Source organism: Hemiscyllium ocellatum, chromosome 18 (assembly GCF_020745735.1).
Source record: "Hemiscyllium ocellatum isolate sHemOce1 chromosome 18, sHemOce1.pat.X.cur, whole genome shotgun sequence".
Lineage (NCBI taxonomy): Eukaryota > Metazoa > Chordata > Chondrichthyes > Orectolobiformes > Hemiscylliidae > Hemiscyllium > Hemiscyllium ocellatum.
The window spans coordinates 38,435,259-38,458,208 of NC_083418.1; the positions used below are offsets into that span (position 1 = coordinate 38,435,259).

Genomic DNA, 22,950 nt, shown 5'->3' on the forward strand with positions numbered 1-22,950 from the left:
CAATTTAGCATGGCCAATTCACCTGACCCGCACATCTTTGGACTGTGGGAGGAAACCGGAGCACCCGGAGGAAACCCACGCAGACACGGGGAGAACGTGCAAACTCCACACAGTCAGTCGCCTGAGGCGGGAATTGAACCCGGGTCTACAGGCGCTGTGAGGCAGCAGTGCTAACCACTGTGCCACCGTGCCACCTTGCCATTTGTTGAACTCCACCTTAGGAATTCTTTTCTTTAAAAACAAAAACTAAGAAAGTTAAGAGAGGATATTAAAATCAAGGGATCAGCTCTGAGATGGCAAACAGTCCACCTTTGTTCTGCCAGATTAATAACATGAAAGATTATCATAAGAATAACAGAAGGTCAATTTAGAAAAGGTTTTTCATTCAATATTATTAACATATAATAAATTTACACTATACTTATTGAGGTATGGAATATGATTTAAAAGGGAATTGGATACAATTTAAAAGAACAAATATGGGGGTGGGCAGTAGCAGCATGATAATGTAACTATCCTGACAATCCAGAAATCCCAGATAATGTTCTGGCGACATAAGTTCAAATCTCACCATGGCAGATTAGAATTCAATTAAAAAGAATACTGGAATAAAAGGTTAACAGCGACTACTTCTCAATGGCTGACTAATGTCGTTTTGAGAAGGAAATCTGTTACTTTCTCTGCCTATGAGTCCAGAGACACAGTAATGTGGTTGACTCCTAACTGCCCTCAGGAGGGAGAAAGGGTATGTAAAAAAGGCACTATTGCAATGATCATGGTGGATCTTCAATATTCAGGTGAACTGGAGAAAGCAGATTGATAGCAGATCTCAAGGAAAGGAATTCATGGAACGGCTACGAGATTTTTTTGGGCGGTAGCTTGTGGCACAGCCCACTAGGGAAAAGACAATTCTGGATTTGAGGCAGACTTGATTAGGGAGATGAGCTGAACGAATCCCTACAGGGCAGTGACCATAATTTGATAGAATTTACCTGGCTGTTTGAGGGGGAGAAGCTGGAATCAGATGTAATAGTATTACAATTGAGTAAAGGTGCCTGCAAAGACAAGAGGGAGGAGCTGGCTTGAATTGATTCAAAGGGGAGCCTAGCAGGGAAGACAGTGGAGCAGCAATGGGAAGGATTTCTGGGAATAATTCAGGAGGCACAACAGAAATTCATCCCAAGAAAGAAGAACCATACTAAGGAGAGGATGAGACAACTATGGCAGACAAGAGAATTCAGGGACTGCATAATCAGCAAAGAATGAGGTGAAGATTAGTGTAAAGCCTTTTAAAACCATCAGAGGAGAACAGAAAAAAGAAATAAGAAGGGAGAAGATGAAATATGATAGTAAGCTAGCTGGTAATGTAAAAGAAGATTGCAAGAGCTTTTTTTATTGATACATAAAAAGATTGAAGTAAATGTGATAAACAAGGCTGGAAGAGTAGAAATGGGAAACAAAAATGGCAGAGGAACTGAATAGGTTCTTTGCTTCAGTTTTCACAGTGGGAGAGACCAGTAGCAAATCAGAACATTAAGATGGTCAAGAGAAGAGGAGAGTGTCATGGCCATCAGTAAGGAAAGTTGCTGGGGAAATTGAAAGGTCTGAAGGTGATTCATCATGGACCAGATGGACTACACCCCAGAGTTCTGAAGAAGACAGCTGAGGAGATTATGGAGGCATTGGTGGTGATCTTTCAGGAATCACTGGTGTCAGGAAAAGTTCCAGAGGACTGTAAATAAGCTAATGTAATACCCCTGCTTAAGAGGGGAAGAAGGAAGCTGGTGCTAATTTAAGCTTTCTTTTGTTTGGAAGAGCTTTGAAAGTCTCACCGAGTGGACTCACTTATGTTTTAGAATTTCCATTATTACGATATGTTCATTTTGCAGCGACATTTTCAGATCTACAAAATAAGTCAGACCTGCTTGAGGCATTTCCAAGTTTTACTGTTTTTCCTTCCAGCGTGTGTACATCAACAAAATTACTTTGCATCCTGTCGTTCCCTATGATCACTTCATGACAGTCATTATTAATAATGAAACTCAATGTGACTGGACTAGTTAAAAACATATTTTTAGCAGAAATTCCTCTCAGGCAGCCATGATATTCAGGCAGGAATTAATGTGAAGCAACTGTGGTTGCTGGACAACTCTCCCTTTCAGATGAAACTAATTTAATTCATTACATTTTGCTGCCATCTAGGCCTATGAAACAGAATCCAATTCATGTTAATGTGAGATGACATTTGCTCAAATAGATGCAAAGACAATGCAAATACAAACAGACAAGTTTAACTGTTTTGATCGTGATAATATTTCTGTCTAGTGCATCCGTACACATCACAGAGGAAAGGATCATTTTATGCAAAGCTATTCAAAATGATAATGTAAATGAATATGTCAATTTCATTGTGGCATTTTGTAAAAAAATGTTATAACAAGTACTTATTATATCAGAGTGGAATTTAATGGTTAAGCGTTGAGTGGTTAACATCTCAGAATTTCATCTCATTCACTTAACTGCTTTGACTTTCTTGTATGTTTAATGTAGCAGAATTATGATTTATTCACATGATCTACCAATAATCATGACATGTTTGTACATATTTGTTTGCACCCCAACACAGAATCAAAACACTGTAGATGCTGCAAAGCTGAAATTAAAAAAAACAGAAAATGCTGGAGAAACATAGTAGGACAAACAATATCAGAAGAGAAAGGAAGGGTTAACATTTCAGGTCAACAATGTTTCATTTTAACAAGTTATTTCCCAGTAAATTTTAGTGAATGAGAATATATAGATGTTAATTGTGTGAATAAGATCCATCACAAACACTTTTAACATTGCACTCTCAAGGCATGATCAGAAGTGGAATTAAATGATCAGCTCTTTTCCAGCTGGGCAGTGGTGTCATTATATGGAACATGTAACCCTACAATTCTGATAAAGGATTGTTAATCTGAAACATTGACTGTATTTCCCACTCCAAGATGCGGCCCGACCGCCACTATATTTCCAACATTTTCCATTTTTCTTTGCTAACACCCCCATTTTGCTGAATATAGCTTTGTCAGAATTGATAGCAAATCATTTGTTATGTATGTGTTCCATGCCACGGTGACATTATCAAATGTCACCAGTCAGACCTGTTGAGCTGAACATCATATTTTTGTATTTTAAATTCTATGTAATATACTTCAAATCCCAGAGTGCTCTGTCAAAATACCACTCAATATTAATGTTAAATCAGATATATTACTGAATAACAAATTTGATTTCTGTTACTACAGCTTTCTTGGTGATTCCAAGATATTGATGTTGGCTAGACTTGATTGTTGAAAGGTTTTGTTTATTTACAGACTTTAACTACAATGAACATAGTTTAAATATTGAGCTATGAGTAGATTGCAAAGCTGCATGCTTAAAGTTGAACTGTTGTGGGACTGGAGGTTGAGTAAGTGGGTAAAATAATGACAACATTTGGTAATATGTTTGGAAGTTACGTGAAATAGAAAGTTGAATTAGCCCAGCTGGCTTGTTTGCTGATTTGTGATGTCAGCAGCCTTGGTTTGACTCCCAACCAGCTGAGGTTACCATGATGAATTTTCCTTCTCAACATTTCCCTTCGCCTGAGACATGGCGACCCTCAGGTTAAACCATACCCATCGCCCCTCTCTATAGTGAAAGCACAGCTCTCTGGCCTGATAGGACTTGGTGTCTTTATCTTAACTAAGTATCCTAGGCCCAACATCTTCAGCTACTTCAAAAGAACAGAAGTGGAGATGGCCATCAATGATTGCACAATGTTCAGCACCATTTATGACTCCTCAGCTACTGAAGCAGTCCATGTCCAAATACAGCAAACTCTGGACAACATCTAGGCTGAGGCTGAAAAGTGGCAAGTACTATTCAAGACACCAACGCCAGGCAATGACCATCTCCAATAACAGACAATCTAACCATCATCCCTTGAGATTCACTGGTGTTACAATGCCTGAAGCCCCCACTATTAAGGTTACTATTGTCCAGAAACTAAACTGGACTAGCAATATAAGTACTGTGGCTACAACAGTAGGTTAGAGCCTCAGAATCCTGCAGGCAGTAACTCACCTCTTGACTCTTCAAAGTCGGTCCATCATCAACAAGGCATAAGTCAGGAGTGTGATAGGATATTCCCCACTTGCCCATATAAATGCAACTCCAACAACACTCAAGAAGCTTGAAACCATCAAGGACATCACCACCTTCTCAAGGGCAACTAGGGACAAGCAATAAATGCCAGTCCCATGACTGACTAAAAAAAAAGGAAGAGTAATGTATCTACTGAATTGCAGCCAGCCAATGAATTGAACACAGGGTAGGAATACAGTGGGCCTCAAATTAAACCTATTTATTTCATAGTCTATTGTTATGGGTGAACAACAGCAAACTGTCGACAGAGACTATTTAGAAGGAATTTCTTTGAAACACAGCACACAACTCGTGACTGAAACTGCAGCAACTTCTCTTAACCAAAAGGTGATTTCCCAGCAAACCAAAGTAAATGGAGGATAATACAAACTATGCATAAAAAAACTCCATCTCAGTCACCAACAGCACTGCGGTCTGAATTCTTGAAAGGGAAAATGAACCAAGCATCTCCATTCTAGCTGGGAATAGTGGTTTCATTATATTCAACTGAGTAAAGGAGATTCTATTCTGTAGTTTGAGCCAGAAGGCTGTGACTCTCACTGTCTTCTATGTACACAGTGTGTCAGTTATTGACCAGATTTCCAGATGGAGCATCACACCTCATGGAGAGAGAAAAAATACTACCTTGTGGAGATAATTTTTATTGACTAATTACTTGAAATAATTCAATCAAATTAATCACCAGAAAATTGGGGTTGCTGTGCTCAGGTGAGCTAATATTATGCCAAATTCTCTAATCTTAATTCTCATTGAACAAGACTCTGTGCCAGGAAGGAGTCTTGCAAAATTTGCTCAAAGTGTCATTTATCACGAGGTTTGACTGAAAAGGTTTTTGACAATTTGGACCAAAACCTGTACATTTCCCCTTTTTTCCTGTACCCTCGATGTCACCTTAAGGCAAATGGCTTTCACAGAATAAGCTCACTGTAACCATTTCATGCGACCATTTGTAATTATCTATTTTAAATTTAAATCATCTTGTTACAACAGTCCCAATTTGAATTTTTATTTTAATTATCGAGTTATAGGAATGCATTACAGTATAATCTTTAAAGTTATTAACAATGAAGTAGTACTTTCAACTTGCAGCATAAATAATAATCCAGTTCATAGAAAATTCAAGATTCAAATCTGTCTTGAGTGGTAACGCAAAACAGGCGGTATAAAACAGATAACCCGTTTTACACACTCCATGCTATTAAAATCAATGAAGCAGAAAATTGGGTACAGCATAAAACGGATTGCCAATTTGTTCGTTCTATTTTGCTTGACCTCCCAAGATGTATTTCATCCTCATACCTTCTTTGTAACTGTGTTACTGACTCCTGTGTGCTGCTCAGGCTCCCAGTCAGGTGGTTCTGATGCTGATGACACTTAGTCCTTGTGTTTCTGACTGACGACCTGACTAGTGTTGGTACCCACTACATTATCTTATGAACTCTGAGCTATGACCCTTAAGTCTTGTATTCCTGCCTTTAAGCTTCCTCTCTTTTCCTCCTCTTGCAGAAAGTTGCCGAATACTTATTTCTTCAAACAAGCATTCAGTCAACCTTGCAAATATCTCCTCCTTTAGTCTACTCGCAGGTCTACTAACATGCCTGTTTATGAGTAACTAAAGGACTTGCTTCGGCAATGGTTTGTGGCAGAAGAGAATTTCACCACTCTCTGCTTAAAAAGGATATCTATTTCCTCCTCCTAAATCTCATTCTGATTCACTTAAATTCTTATTCAAACTTGCTGACTGGTGAAACCAATTAATCAATAATTATCTCAATGGAATGCTTTAAGATGTCTTTTCAATCGCTTCATAATGATCTTAGCTCTTAAATGAACTCTAATTTCTTAATTCTTTGCTCGTAACTGTAACTAGTCATTTTTGGCAGCACTATAGTGAACCTGTGCTGCATATTTTCATTGCATGTATACCTTCATGTAATGCAATTCCAAAGATACAATGACTGAACAAATAAAGAAACTGAATAAGTTGTTTCAGTTTATTATTCTACATTTCTCAATGTAAAACCAATTCTGACAGACAATAGAGATTGCTGAATATATTCTCACATTTTCTTTTGATTTCTGTTTGTTTGCCTTTGGTTGACATTCATCCATGTAAACCTGGCCTGAATTGTAGGCTTCAATCTGTCAATAGTCAATGGTCACTGTCAAATCCACATTGTTAAGGGATGGTATTTGTAGTAATTAAATGGTACATATTTTAGATGTTTAACTTCACATTTGCTAGATATGTTCTCTTTGAAAGTTAAAAATCTGTGTTTGCACTATTTAATATTACTTAAAAAACTTAGAACAGATTTGACACCCAAAGTGGGATAAACTGAGAAAAGCTCTTCGTCTAACTTGTATAACACTATTGCAACTAAAACATCCAGTTTAGAATTACTACTAAATTTGATAGTAGTTTGGTCCCATTTATGTACAGCAATTCTTGAAACTAAATGCAGTTTCTGGTAAGTGAGTGCAAAGCTATATTATTTATAGTCTCCTAGTTTGTGGTGAATTAGGTGTTCGGCAGTATGGTCAGTACATTTGATTTCGGAAATTTTGCTGTGGACGTCAACCAGAATTTATGCTCTTGAATAGAATGAATTGATAGCTATGAGAATTGTACATTGAGTGATAATATGAGATAGCTTAGCTTGAAATCTTTTTGGGTAAATAAGCTGCTGCTAAGTGTTAACCCATTAATAATGGCCATCTGTAATAGAAGGGAACCAGTGTCTATACAACAATGAATGCCCTCAGGACAACAGAAACACAGATGACTTTCTTTTAAAAAGCACTTGATGATCAGACAAAAAAAACTTAAGGTCTCATTATAACTAATAAAATAAGCTGCGATTACAATTTTTAAAAATGGAGGGTAGTTAAAATGAAATGTTTAATTAAAGGTGCAGTTGCTAAATGCAATTAATAACAAATGGCTCTTTTAATCTGAAGAGATTGTTAAAATATACTGAACCTTTCCAAGCATCATCATTTTCTCCTGGTAACAGTGTACTGATGGAAACATAACAATTATCAGTCAGAAACTTATCTTGCTGTATATTAGATAATAAATAGATTAAGTAATTCCAAGCCATGGAAGGTAGGTAATACACAAAATTTTTAACTTTACTTGGAAGAGATTCTCCCCATTTTTTCAATTTATTTACTAAATTCTAAATTGTAAGTGAAAATTTGCAGCAAACAAGGTAAAGAAGATGGCAATCTTGGGCTTTTAATGTCCTAAACTACTGCAATAAAAGTATCAGTCATTAGTCTTCCTTTTGCACATCATCCATCATAGGATTCTGAGAGTGAAAGCTTTGCATGGCTGTAATTAGTACTAAATTAGACCACTTTTGAACTGCTTGTTTGACATCTAAGTTCAACTATCAAATTAATTTCACTTAATCTCTAACAGTTTACAGATTGTGCTTGGTTTATTGTCTTTTGAGTTTGATGCAGCTTAGATAGTTGGCAACTCACATAAGGAGTGATTGAGAAAATGAAGGTTTGTGCAAATGCTAAAAGATAGGATTGCAGTTGGGTTATTGGAAAGAAATGTGTATTGGAATCAATACAAAATTTTATTTATTTTAGTAGTTAATTGATCCAGAAAGGTGACATAGGAAGAGAAATTGACATAAAGATGAGAATACCAATACTTTTGGATTGATGATTCAATATAATCAGTCTCCAGGGTATGAACTATGACTTTGGCAGTTAATGATAAATAATCTTGCCTTGATCCTTTGAACAACTGAAATCTCTGAACAATATTAAGAATAAGGTCTTGGAATCACTTTCTGAATATGGTAACGTTCAATCAGGATGAACCTGAGCTTTGCAGTTATGATGGACATGAAAACTGAAGTGCTCGTAGCTATCAATTCATTCCATTCAAGAGCATAAATTCTGGTTGACTTTCACAGCAAAATTTCCAAAAATCAAATGTACAGACCATTCTGCAGATCACCTAACTTACCACAAACCAGGAGACTCTCAAGTCTAAATAACATAACTACTCACTCACTGAGCAAAAAGTTTCAAGAATTGCTCTATCTTAATGGTGGAGCAACAGAACATATGAGACACCAAGGGATAGAAAATTGGGAAGTATGGGAACAGGTAAAGATGGGGTTTGGGAGGGGATATGGTTTTGGGAAGAGGGGATATTGGGAAAAGAAGTGTTCTTGGGGAAGGGAGTTACTATCTAGATTAGAGTGATGCTGGAAAAGCACAACAGTTCAGGCAGCATCCGAGGAGCAGGAAAATCGATGTTTTGGGCAAAAGCCCTTCATTAGGAATAGAGCCTAGTGAAGGGCTTTGGCCCAAAACTTTGATTTTCCTGCTCCTCTGATGCTGCCTGAACTGCTGTGCTTTTCCAGCACCACTCTAATCTAGAATCTGGTTTCCAGCATCGGCAGTCATTGTTTTTACCAAAGGGAGTTAGTAGCAGAGGGGAAATGATCTAAAAGGTATTAGTAGGGATGCAGAATTGTGGCAAAAACTGAAACTGCTGGAAAAACTTGGCAGATCGAACAATTACTGTTTTTGTTTCTGATTTCCAGCATCTGCAGTTCTTTGGCTTTTTATATAGAACTGTGGTTTGGAGGAAGAGGTTAGAGGGAGAGGTAGTATGGATAGAGGGATAGAAGGGAGGGACAAAGGGAGGAGAGAAAGACAGAGGCATGAGAGGGAGAGATGGAGAAGGTGTGTAGGGAGGGGAGGGAAGGGAAGGGATGGAGAAGTGACAGGATAGAGATAAGGGATTGTGGTGTTAGCCGACATCACTGTAGAAATGAAGAGGGCTTTTGGCACACTGGCCTTCGTCAGTCAGGGCACTGAGTATAAAACATGGGAAGTTATTTTGCAGATGTAGAGGAGGTTGATGAGGCTGCACTTGGAATATTGTATTCAGTTTTGGTCATCTTACCTTAGGAAGGATGTTATTAAACTAGAAAGAATGCAGAAGAAATTTATAAGGATGTTGTCAGGACTCAATGGTCTGAGTTATAGGGAGAGGTTGGGCAAGTGAGGTCTTTTTTCTTTAGAGCAAAGGAGACTGAGCAGGGATTTTACAGAAGTGTATAAGATCATGAAGGGCACTGATAGGGTGAATGCAATCAGTCTTTTTCCCAGGGTTGGGGAATCGAGGACTAGAGGGCATCAGTTTAAGGTTAGAGGGGAAAGAATAAAAAGGACCCTGAGATGCAACTCTTTTTTTACACAGAGGGTGGTATGCATATGGAATGATTTGCCAGTGGAATTGGTTGAGGAGGGTATATTAACAACATTTAAAAGGCATTTGGACAAATACATAAGCCCTTCCTGAAGAAGGGCTTATGCCCGAAATATCGAATCTCCCGTTCTTTGGATGCTGCCTGACCTGCTGCGCTTTTCCACCAACACATTTTCAACTCTGATCTCCAGCATCTGCAGACCTCACTTTCTCCCCTAGGTATTAGATTAAACCTTACAGCTAAGAGTCAATGTTTTACCCTTGGCTGTATCTTTGTGGAAACTCTGTGGATATTTAAAAAATGGCAGATGAGACCTGGATCCAGAAGCCCCACTTACATTTCTGAAAAATCACATTTTGCTTGTAGGGGAAAGAGGATTGTATGAGAAAATGTAAGTGTGCCATTTACACTCAGTGCTCAAAAGAAACACATCTGATCATTGTTCCCAGAATGGCATCAACTCTTGATGTGCCTTTCATTGCTTTATGGGGGAGACGTAATTGATCATGAAGGGTGGATCAGTTTTGTCGAATTGACAAGCTGTCAAGTTATTTACTTCACCTGCCTTTCAGTATCAGCTAAAAACACAGCCTGTCTACTTCTGTGAAAGTACAAAGAAAAACTTGTCCTAGTTTTTTAAATTATGTTCATTGACATAAGCTCTAGGTGTTTTCAGATGTTGTTACCGCTTAACTGCTTTCCATAACCTATCATTATCTCAGTTGAAGGACAATATAGTTTTACCATGTTAAAAATCACACAACACCAGGTTATAGTCCAACAGATTTAATTGGAAGCACACTGGCTTTCAGAGCGACGCTCCTTGAAGGAGCGTCGCTCTGAAAGCCAGTGTGCTTCCAATTAAACCTGTTGGACTGTAACCTGGTGTTGTGTGATTTTTAACTTTGTACACCCCAGTCCAACACCGGCATCTCCAAATCATAGTTTTACCATGTGATTGATAATTCAGTGAGTGTATTACAGGATTTAGCTGCATTTGATGTGGGCCTTTGAATAAAAATATTTGTTTTTTAATGGATTAAGTATCTGAGGGTTTGCAAATACACTGAATGGGTCATTTTGATTATAATGAACTCTGTAGTAGATATTTAGAATTTTATTATATTGCATCTCAGCATGGCCTCTGAGGTTTGCCAGTGGAGAATACTGGATAAGTTGACATGGACAACATATTAACAAACGATTGTGTGCGTGTGTGTGTGTGTGTGGGGGTGGGGGGGGGGGGGGGGGGGGGGAGGAGGGGGTGGTAGGTGGTCATGACTTGGAACAGGCTGTAATGTAGGCTATAAGGGGTCATGGAGATGAATAGGGAGTCATACTGAGATTATTACAAACCATTGTATGGTTGGTACACAAGTTAGCATAAAGGGTATGAAGGGACATATGAGGGGGTACATCAGTTAACATGGAGCAATGAGGAGTCATTACAGGTGGGCCGTGGGGTTGACACGAGTTAGCATGGATTGGGCTTTGGGAGAGGTTGGAAAGGATGATTGAGGTGAGTGAGGGTCTAATACTTAACGACTGTCACAGAGAACCACAGTAGGTCTTTAAGACAGTGCACTTGCCATTTCACAGCCTCTATGGGGACCTTCAATCTGGTTCAAGGCTCAACTCCATCCCTAAACCACAACTTCTGAATTTCTGGCTTCTATGTCCTGAAACAAAACTGGAAACTTTCCAGCTCAATATATCCACCTCAGTTTCCCACTTGTAACCAAAGTTCAATCGATGGCTTAATATTTCCTATTATGCCATTTTTTGAGTTTTCATAAATCTACCATGAGACTTTGTATTGAATACAAACGTAGCATCTGTACATGTTGTATGCTTCTATTCCGTTTAAGTGGAGTGGTTACTTCAAAGCAGATCAAGATACATATCTGTTTGTATGCACAACATCAATGCCCAGTGAGTTAGAAACCTTGAATATTGCTCTTTTTCCAGAATTAATATTTTTTCTAGTTATTTCTAACAACTGTTTAGCAGTTTTCTCTAGCATTTCTCATTTTCACTGATGTCTGTAAAAACTCAGAATGTTAACTGAATATCTCCACCATAACTTCATTCTTTAAAATTGAATTCCATCTTTGTATCTGTGTGGTCCTATCCTTTTGTTAAATATTCCTCTCTTCATACCATCACCTCTTCTATTACTTACTGTATTTTCACAATTCTTTTTTAGCCCTCTTAATTTTTTCATCTTCCAACTAAATTTTGTAACATTTGTCAATTTTTTTGAGTATTTTAATCTTAATTTTTATCATCCTTTCATGAATTGACTTTGCATGGAATATAACTGTCTACTAAATACATCTGTCATCATTCACACTAGCAGCTGTCTGCTGACATCAGGACTTTACTTCATGTTAGGGCAGCAAAAAGCACTGTGCTCTTCTTGCATTTTTCTTCAAGGACATACCAATCCATAACATTTGAGAGAGAGCTGTGACAAGTGGTATTTTACCAAACCTCTGATCTTGCACCCTTAATGAGGAAGAAACGCTTCAAATAATGGAGAGGGCAGCAACATAGAAATAGCAAGGTAAAAAGGCATATGCCAGCTGTGGGTTTCTGATGAACTTCTGCCTCTTTGTCCAAAGAGCTGCTTATTATTAGATGTCTGCTGGAAACACCCCGCTGGGCACAAAAGCAAGAGGTCATAGTTTTAGGCTAAGGGGTGGCAGATTTAAAACAGAAATGAGGAGGAATTTCTTCTTTCAAAGTGTTGTGAGTTGCGGAATTTACTAGCACAGAGTGCAATGGATTCTGGAACACAATAAATTTAAGGAGGATATAGCCACAACTGTAATTAGCTATGGGTTAAAGCAATCTGGGAAATAGGTAGGCAAGTGGATTTGAGGCCGAAATTAGATCAGCCATGATCATACTAAATGACAGAACAGGTTCGAGGGACTGAATTTCCTGCTCCTGCTTTTAGTTCTTGTGTTGTAAAAGATTTCTTTCACATTTGAAAGCTCTTAAATATCTCTTGCAAGTGGGATCAGGCACCTTACCCATTAGGGCCTCAAGAAGAGACCACTTTGTGAGAAAGAGATAGTTGTGCAATGTACAACCACAATTTTCATTCCCTATAGAGGAATATATTCAGGATACCTCGATCAATACATGTTCCTAAAGAATGATTTTTATAGTTAACTGTGGTGACTAAATGAACCTTGCATCAGTGCTGAGTTGATAATCTCTGATACTATACAAATATTATTTGTCATGGCTGCAGTGTACTGCCTTCATCTCCCTGGAGTAATTAGAAACAGAAGATTGAACGAGACCATTTGGCCCTTTAAGCTTGCTTTACTATTCATTATGCTTATGGCTGATCATTCAAGTCAATAGCCTGTCCCAGTGTTTCCCCCAAGTTCTTTGATTCCTTGAGCCCCAAGTGCTATATCCAACTCTTTCTTGAATTCATATAATGTTTTGGCCTCAATTGCTTTCTCTGATAGTGAATTTCACAGGTTCACCACTCTGAAGAAATTGAGAGACTTAATTTTCTGCATTAATGGCATTCACAAGATGGACTACTTTAAACTGAAAGGCAGTGTGCTGTCTGTCCTGGAGATCAGCCTTAGGGTCAATTGCAGCACAACTAAAATGATGCAGGAAGCCTCAATAAATAGAGCACATTCAGAATTATTTTACCAGCTTGGCATTCTATCAGTGGTATTTTCTTCCTAATATTCAAAAATATGGGCACTTTGCAAAGGGAAACTGAGACTGGATTTTTCCAGAAGCTGTGGACACTGTGACACCAAAACTAACCAGTGAACAAGTCAGTGGGGATCCACCACTGCAGCAATGCCCTGTAGCTACACAATGCTGCGAACAATGCTAATTATTTTAGAATGAGACTGCCATTTCTATCACTACAATCAGAATGCCAAGAACACTGTAATCACATCAGTCCCAGTCAGGAGTGGTAGCCACTCCTGGGGTTTGGGGGTCTGAGCAAGCAAGAGTGAATGGGGTGAGGTAAGAGACCAAACCGGGGGCCGAGGGAGTGGTGCTGGGGCTAATCTTGAAGACAGTTGCCTCTGGTGGGCGTAAAGGACCCACAAACAAGATTGTCCAACTTCCAACCTGAGCTTTAGCTTAATTGATTATTTAAGCACTTCTCTAGGTTCTGTAGCTCCGCTTCCAAATCTGCTAACGGGGGAGGGGAAATCCTAACCTCATGGACTGAACTAATATGGAGAAAAGACACAGTCTCACAGACAATGGTAGGAAGAAATGTAGCAAAGTATACAGGGACAGCAAATCAAAAAGGCATCTGAGCTACTAATGTCTTTCAACTTGATGCTGGACTCATTAAGGACTGTTTTCAATTGCCCACCAACCCTAGATACTGTGAAAACTGAAACAAAGCAGATCAGATGAAATTTGCAAAAAAGGAATATGTACACAATGGGCACCATTTGCAAAGAATCACTGAAAAATAGATGAGTTGTGGCTGTTGGATATGTGACAAATAAAATAGAGCAGGTGTAAAAATGGGCACAAATCCAATGCAAAGCTTCATCGCTCAAACTTCTGATCAGGTTGATGCATTTGTAAACAATTCATACTTAAATTGCTAAACCCAGTCTCACAGAATAATCACTTGACTGAACAACCTGAGGGTGACTAACCCCATAAAATCTGAGTCATGCAGAACTTCCTACACAGGTGAAACTAGTTAAAAACAATGAAACTTAAACAATTTGCATTTCTACAGCACAATGTAAAATGTTGCAAGATGTTCTATTAAATAAAATCTTACACAAAGTCCTGCTGACAAATTTTCAGATGGATGACTCAAAGAACTAGATTTTAAGGTGTTTCTTTAAAGGGAAGAGCAAGATAGAGAGGCAGAATGTTTTCAGGAGGGAATTCAAGAGCTCAGAACCAAGGCAGTTAAAGGCATGGCTATCAATATTAAGCTGATGAAAACTGGGATTTTTAAGAGACTAGAATTGGGAATCATCATACTTTATTGCCAACTATATGTTGCTGTCAAAAATTGGAAACCAAGAATGTGGATAAGTAATTACAAACAAATGTTCAAATTATTTGGTCAGAAAATAAAATATTCTCCCAGATAGATGTGCTTGATGCTGCAGCTTACATAGTGCAAAAGGATAAATTTCCTACATATTAACCATTACTGCCAATGATTCAGTTCCTTCAGTGACCTTAATATAAATCAGCTTATGCTGGAACGGGAGGGATTTTAAACTGCAGGCACTGCTGGATTTCCCAGTCACTCAATCATTGTTTCTTTAGCTGAATTACTCAGGCAGTTTCTTCCCACTGCATAGAAAACCAACATTAGTCCATAAATCTGTTTTGCTGGCCTGAATTTAGTGAGTATTACAATTTTCTGTTACTACCTTGGATAATATATTAATAATGAAGGTGAAAGTGAGCAGCTTGTCAAAGGTTGAGGGTAAAAGAAGCCTCCCAAACAACCTCCCCTGTCTTCACATATCATTAAATCCACACACACTCTGTCCCATTTGCCCGAAGCATTTTCTAATCTAGAAACAGCATCTCGGAATAGAAAATTAGTCACAATTACAATGTTTCATGAATAAAGAGCCAAATAGGTTAACTAAATTAATTCCAATATGATACAGAAAAAATGTAGAAACATCATAAATCATAAAACACTAAACTAATTTTCCTTTAATAACTGAAAATTAATATTGCTGCAGAGCTTTTTCTGCATCATGCCCAAATACTGATCTCACCTTTCAAGTAATAAGATAGATTGCCGATGGATGAAAAACCCTATGTCATCTAAAAATGCTGCGTATCAACTGAGGCTAATTAATGTTTAGCTACATTTTGGGGACAGAATAGAATACGTATCATATTCCAGACCTGCTACTAACTTCACAGCAATTATCATGATTATTATTGCAATACATTTATCTTTAATGACTAGGCAGGTGTGAGTAGATACATGCACAATGAGTGGAGAAAAAGGACTATTTGCTAATTTTTAAATAGAAGCACAGACCAAGAATTATAATAAATGCCTTGTGAATATTAAAAAGCTGTAACATCCTGTCAGTCTGTATAATGTATGCTTTTTGCAAGGTCCTTAGTCCAAATTCCATGGCATTTATAAGATGCAAAAAGAAAAAATATTGAGGGGTCTGTACAAATGAAGCCTTTTCAAGTAACTTGCATGAAATGCTTCCATGTATATTCTGGCTTAGTTAAGCAAAGACTGTCTGCAGAAGTCAGTTTCCTTCTTAAAACATGAGTTTTGATTCATCTGCAAAGTTTTGATTATTTTCTGATCCTGCTGGAGAATGTATTAGAAGCATTTGTATGTGAAGAGGAGCCTCCTTGGACTCTGTAGCTGATCTTACATAAATTTAGTTGTCTAAAATCAAAAAGGAAATCCCAGTGACATTTAGTAAGCATGGCCACATGCAGATTGCACTTGTGACAGACCTGAGTAAATATGTTGTCACAAATGTGCATTAAATGAAGACTCAACAATAAAGTCAGTCATTTCAGTACCACATTTCCTTTAATTTTATAGTGATTTTCTGAGATAATTTCATGGAACTGCTCCAATTTTATTAAATCTGCACAACTGGTGTGTAGGCTCTGTAAACCTTAAGCAAGCAAGTAATACTAACTGCTGCAAAGAAGAGATAAAATGGGGAGCTGTATGTGAACACATAAATTATGGATAATGAAGCAAGTAAGAAACCTTCCAATTTATTCTTATCCCCTGTCAAGCAGATACAATGCTCTTCATTTCAGTCTTTATCGGTATTTAACACAAAGTTACAGCAAATTTAAACCTTGTAATACAATTAAGATTGACTAAAATACTTAAGAACAAAACATTTCTTTACTTTGTGATATAAACTGCCTTCAAATTTTATAAATGTAGCAGGCTCTATTTATAGAAAACTTTAATCCTGTGCATAAATAATTTACAAGATATGACACTAACTGGCTCTTGCTACTGACAAGAGGAACCAGATGCAATAACAGGCTGGTATTTTATGCTTCTAAACTTTAAACCCTAAAGATAAGGATGGTAATACTGTGTAAGAACACTTTTACTCCACATTTATTTTCATTCTAGACTTCAGACAGCAATCTCTATGTCACTTCCTTGCACATTTACATTTGTTATCAACTGTCAGTCTTCATAAGGCAGCTGGGTTCAGTTGTGAGACTCATTGTCATGCATATGCATAATGTGTTAAGATGATAACTCAGGCAGCTCAAGTTTTGGGCAGGGAATGATACCACTTTCACATTAGGGTAGGCCATAATTCATTTGTTAATTTTTTAAAAATTGCTTTTACAATGGATGGTAGAGTATTAATCAATTCTGTTCTTTATTTTTCATCTCTTTTTTCAGAATTTTTTGCTGTTCAAGGTAAAATGTTTTGGTGCTGGATAATAGAACATTTTTCATTAAGGGCAGACACAGCAAGCAAATGTTTTAAAGCAGAAGCATACAGTAAAATCCCTTCTACTACCTCATTACTTTATGTCTGAAACATAACTTTAATCCAGTGTGATTATTTTTCATTTCATATTCTGGCCATCCTTCCATTTTCAGCAAATTAGGGACAATTCTGATAAGATTTGATTTGAGATTACCCAAACCCTAGGACAGATTAGTCAATGGAAATTCTCATTGTAGAAATATTGGCCAACTTTACATTCACATCACATAGGTTAATGTGTAATAAATGCAAGCCTCTACATATAACATGTACACAAAGTAAATAAATTGCAAAATTAATAAAATGTAGACAATAAAACCAGACCAATTTATTTGATCAAATGTGGTGTTTTGCACCTTATGAGGATACACATTTAAGCCTATCTTTACAACAGTTAAGATTAAAACTAAAAAACCAAAATAAATTGCAAATTAAATAAAATAGAAAAATCCTCAAAAATCCTAAAGACTACAGATCATTGATTAGTGGTGGAGTGAATATTCTGAAGATGGGTTGATTCCCAAAACATGAGCCTATCTTTTTATTGTTGATCTGTTAGCAATTTTGTTTCTAAAGTTTCCTTTTTCCAGTTAACAATGTGGTGTTGCTGTTAGGGGGAATTTTCAGGTGCAATTTCTGGTAGTTGTGTGATATAGTGAATGCAGTTGCTGAATAATTATTTCTCCTACAGGGAATGTATGTTGTAAAATATGCTATAGTTCAGTGTAGCCCAGTTGCTTTCACTTTGCTTTTAATTTGCTCCTAGCTTTCTCCCATTACATTTCTTCTCCTGTGGAGATTAGCAAGCTATCCACAAACACTCTGTGTATAAACCCATACCCCGCATGCTTGAGGATAGACACTGGGTGTCAACAGCCTAGTTGATCATTAGAAATATCACAGTGGAGCCCAATCCTGTATTCACTTGGAGTCTACACTTATACACTTCCCAAAAAGTGGCCTTTGACCATCAGTCAGGAAAATATACCCTGATTCTTCTACACTGGTAATTCTAATGCCAGTTGCAATGCAAACTGAGATCAATCAGCTCAGCACAGAAGGAAGGATTAAAAGGTAGAATTTTTATGATTTCAGTGCAGTGTGGCATTTGAGTCAACAATTAATGCTCAGCCAATAGAAGCCCTTTCAATGAGGATTTGTACTTGACTTTAGCTTGAATTTTATAGTTCTCCAGAAGTGTATGTGACTAGTTTTCGGAGGAAATTCTTCTTCATTTGCCATCTTTTGTAAATCATTTTGACTATATATGTGTAAAGCTATCCAAACCTGAGTGTCCTCTGAAGTATCATACGTGCAGCCTGTTTTGCTTGACTGCAGGTGCACAAACCTATAGCATAGGTGAACGTCCTGGCTAGTTAATGGAGATTAAAATTGAGAGCCATTGTTTCTACACTGCTGGTGTGTTTTATACCACTGCAATGTCATGGAAGAGCAGTTCAGTATAAGAATTCTCACACTAAGTGTCAGTCAAACTCAGGACGCAAATCCTACAATAGGAAAGGCAACATTTACTTAACATCCCTGTGTAAAATATACCTTACATCTGATTTCTAGCCTCTCCTGCTTATGCACAGCTCAGCTATAACTAAGAATCCATTATGTAGAAAAAAAATCCAATTTTATTTTCTGAGCATCTGGTTAAAAATGGCAAAATTTGTTACAAGGATATACTTTGTTTCCCCAAGTCCCTCCTCTCTACCTTTTATCTTAGCCTGCTTGGCACGCCCCCTCATTCCTAAAGAAGGGCTTATGCCCGAAACCTCGATTCTCCTGCTCCTTTGATGCTGACTGACCTGTTGCGCTTTTCCAGCAACACATTTTTCAGCTCTGATCTCCAGCATCTGCAGTCCTCACTTTCTCCTAGCTGATTTTAATCCTCTTGCAAGGATGTCTTCCTTGAAGAAGCTCTCCTCCTCCCTCTACAAGTGTCTCAGTGAGTCCCTCTCTCACTGCACCCCCCCCAGGTCATCTCCTCTGCTTAGGAACCCTCCAACCACAAGAGATGAATGCAGATTTCTCCACCTTCCTCATTTCCCCTCCCCCTACCTTATCTCAGTCCCAACCCTCAGACTCAGCACCGCTTTCTTGACCTGCAATCTTCTTCCCGACCTCTTCGCCCTCATCCCCTCTCCGGCCTGTCACCCTCACCTTAATCTCCTTCCACCTATCGCATTCCCAATGCCCCTCCCCCAAGTCCCTCCTCCCTACCTTTTATCTTAGCTTGCTTGGCACACCCTCCTCACTCCTGAAGACGGGCTTATGCCCGAAATGTCAATTCTCCTGCTCCTTTGATGCTGCCTGACCTGCTGCGCTTTTCCAGCAACACATTTTTCAGCTCTGATCTCCAGCATCTGCAGTCTTCACTTTCTCCTATGCTTTGTTTACTCCACTATGCCCCTTGATTCGATCAGCAAACAAATATCGATTGAAAACTTTGCAGACAAAAAAAATCAAAATTCCTTTTCTATACTGTTGAAATAATCAGCTGGTAATTGGAAGGGTTGGAAGGGTACAGATTGGTAGTGTATTTACATTACTGTCAATATAACTCTGAGTCACAAAGAAAACTTGAAAATTGAGGTCTTCATATTTGTCCAGCTATGCAATGATCTTCCAAGCTGCAAAGTTGAAATCCCATTGGAATGAACTGAATTCTGCCCCTGCATCAAGGCTATGCTTTACAGAGACCATGTGGTAGTCAGTGCGCAATCACCACATGTTAAAAAGTCTCACACAGACAACTTTCACTTGTCCAAATGAAGTTTGGGACCTTGAATGTCCATTATGAACAAGGCCTTTGACAAGGCGCTGCACAGGAGGCTATTGAGTAAGGTAAGGGCCCAAGGTGTTAGAGACAAGGTGCTAACATGGATAGAAGTTTGGCTGTCTGGTAGAAAGCAGAGAGTGGGGAGAAGAGGGTCCTTCTCAGGATGGTAGCCGGTGACAAGTGGTGTTCTGCAAGGCTCAGTGCTGGGACCACAACTTTTCACTTTATATATTGACAATCTGAATGAAGGAACTGAGGGCATTCTAGCTATGTTTGCAGATGACACAAAGAAAGGTAGAGGGACAGGTTAGGAGAGTGGGCAAAAAAAGTGACAGATGGAGTACAACATGGGAAAGTGTGAGGTCATGCACTTTGGTAGGAAGAATAGAGGCATGGACTATTTTCTAAATGGGGAGAAAATTGAGAGGGACTAGTGAGTTCTAGTTAAGATTCTCTCAAGGTAAATTTGTAGGTTGAGTCAGTAGTTAAGAAGGCAAATGCAATGATGGCATTTATTTTGCGAGGACTTGAAAATGAAAGCAGAGATGTGCATTTGAGGCTCTATAAGCTCTGATAAGGCCACATTTGGAGTATTGTGTGTAGTTTTGGGCTCCATATCTCAGGAAGGATGTACTGGCCGTGGAGCGTGATCAGAGGAGGTTCATGAGAGTGGTCCCAGGAATGAAAAGCTTAACATGAGGAATATTTGAGGACTCTGGGTCTATACTTGATGGAGTTTAGAAAGGTGGGGGGGATAAAATTGAAACATACAGAATACTGAATGGCTTGACAGAGTGGGTGTTGGGAAAATGTTTCCATTGGTAGGGGAGACAAGAACCTGAGGACGTAGCCTCAGATTAAAGGGAAGACATTTTAGAACTGAGATAAGAAGAAACTTCTTAAGCCAGAGAGTGGTAAATCTATGGAATTCAATGCCACAGAAGGCTGTGGAGGCCAGGTCATTGAGTATATTTAAGACTGAGACAAATAGGTTCTTGAGTATCAAGGTGGTCAAGGGTTATAGGGAGAAAGCAGGAGAATGGGGTTGAGAAACCTATCAGCCATGATTGAATGGCAGAGCAGACTTGATGGGTTGATTGACCTAATTTCTGCTCCTATGTCTTATGGTCTTAACAACTGTAGTGACTTATTCCTGCTAATGCAGTTCGACATCAATGCTGCAGTTCCAAATGAGACAGGGATACAGACTATTCTAGGGGTGTGAGGCTTCCAGCAGAGGATCAACAACTCCACGGGGTAATGATTTGCCAGCAAAATTAGGTTTTCAGGTTCCTTGGTGCCTCTCTCTGCTTATAAGTGAGCATCATATTAACCAGTGGAGGAACTACTGAGGAATCACATGCCATCATCGTCGTGCATATCCTCCTACTTTTGAGGCAACAAGTGAGACCAAGTCTGTAATGACAATGAGCAAAGCCTAGTCTAATTTCTAGCAAACATCAAACTGATCCTCATCTGAGATTTCAGCACCAGAGTGTGGAAGGATGCAAATTTCTGAAAGGGTGGAATTGACAAGCAAGTAGAGAAAACAGACTTCAATGAAGTCATCCTCTTGAAAAATGTCTAGAATATGTCCTTGTTATAGCAACACTTTGTAATACAAATGAGACAAGCTCATGGCAACATACATGGTCCAAACACTGTCATTAGCTTGACTAGGTCATTGTTTCAGCATAGAACAAAGCAGCTTTCCACATCACTTATGCCATTATACAGAGCGCAAACCTTTCAAGTCCAGTGACCAGGAGTTATGGTGCGCCCATTGAGCCTGGTCAACCTGAACTCCACCATAACTAGCATCTGCAAACAGATTCTTTCTGTCTCTAGCAGAGAACATTTTGACTGGATCGATGAAAACCAACAAGATATTACAGAGCCAAGCTGAACATTGGTGCAAAGTTTTCATTAGCTGGAAACTTTACCACAGCTCAAGAGAAAAGCGGCATTTCTACTGGTGGCTAGATGCTGCAGTACAGTACAGAACCCGTGATAAGAAGAACAAATGGTGGGAAGAAAGAGTACGGGATATCCAGTAACTCACTGACACAAATGATAAGCAGTTTCTTCAGATCTTTGACCTAAGGGCACAGGGTACACCATGCTGACAGCCAAACATGGAAGGGTGCTCATCAAGAATGGTGAGGCAGTCAGTGCCTGTTGGAGAATACATGTTGAGGAACTCAATTAAGATTCCAATGCCTTCAAGTCCACTCTTCAAAGGCCTGTCTGGCTTGGTCTCAACAACATCCTGATCCTGAATGAAGTTGAAAAAGCCAGCTCAAACAAAGAAACCTCTGAAGCAGAAGGAACAAATGCTGAAATTCTGAAATGCAGTGGAATTGCACTCCTAACATGACTGGACAGTTCATGACTACACTCAAGAAAGGAGACAAGTCCAATTGTGTTGACTACTCAGGACTTTTTTTTTAAAAAATTACAGAGTAGACTTCCTTCCAGTGTTACAGTGTGGTTTGCACTTAAGAGGCACTATAGACATAATCCTCAATGCATGGCAAGCTCAATACAATTACAAAGAACAGTATCAAGCTCAGTGCAAGGCCTTTCATGACCTTATGAAAGACTTTGCTCTATCAACTGCAAAGACTATTGGAGTATCCTCCTCAAATCTGGCTAGCCCTCAGAAACTTGTTAGCATCCTCTGCCCACTCCATGTTGACATAGAAGGGATGGGCAAGTGTCTGACCTACGCCTCCTTTAACCCAAAGCCGAAACCACACCAAGCTCAGTTTTAGAGCTTCAATATAAATATGATGCTAGAGTTTACATTCATTTAGAAGCTGAACTCCAGGTCATTACTGACTGCATCTCCAAAGCATCTGGGAAAATCAGCCTTTCATTAAATACTTGGAAAACTGAGATTCTCTTTCAACCCATTCCTGCAACAAAACACTTCCCTCCATAAGTTACACTCAATGGCTGAAACCTGAAAAATGTGGAGCATCTTCTGCATCTTGGGAGCTCCTTATTGATGGATGTCAAAGTTAATTAGTGCCTCCCATGCATCAGCTTAGCCTTCAGGCAACTGAGACAAGAGTGTTTGAAGATAAAGATCTGAAATCAGAGATTAAAGTTTTTTTTTAATTAGCTATATGTAACCCTTGAGAAGAAAGGTAGTCCAACAACACAGTCACCTTGCTCAGTATCAAGATACTAGTCACTCCAATGCGTGGGA

The 22,950-nt window shown here is 38.7% G+C and overlaps 1 protein-coding gene across 1 annotated transcript in view; it reads right to left on the bottom strand.

Moving 5' to 3' along the window:
- LOC132824294 (serine/threonine-protein kinase BRSK2-like) overlaps positions 1 to 22,950 on the bottom strand; it is a 946,497-nt gene that overhangs the window by 27,480 nt on the left and 896,067 nt on the right.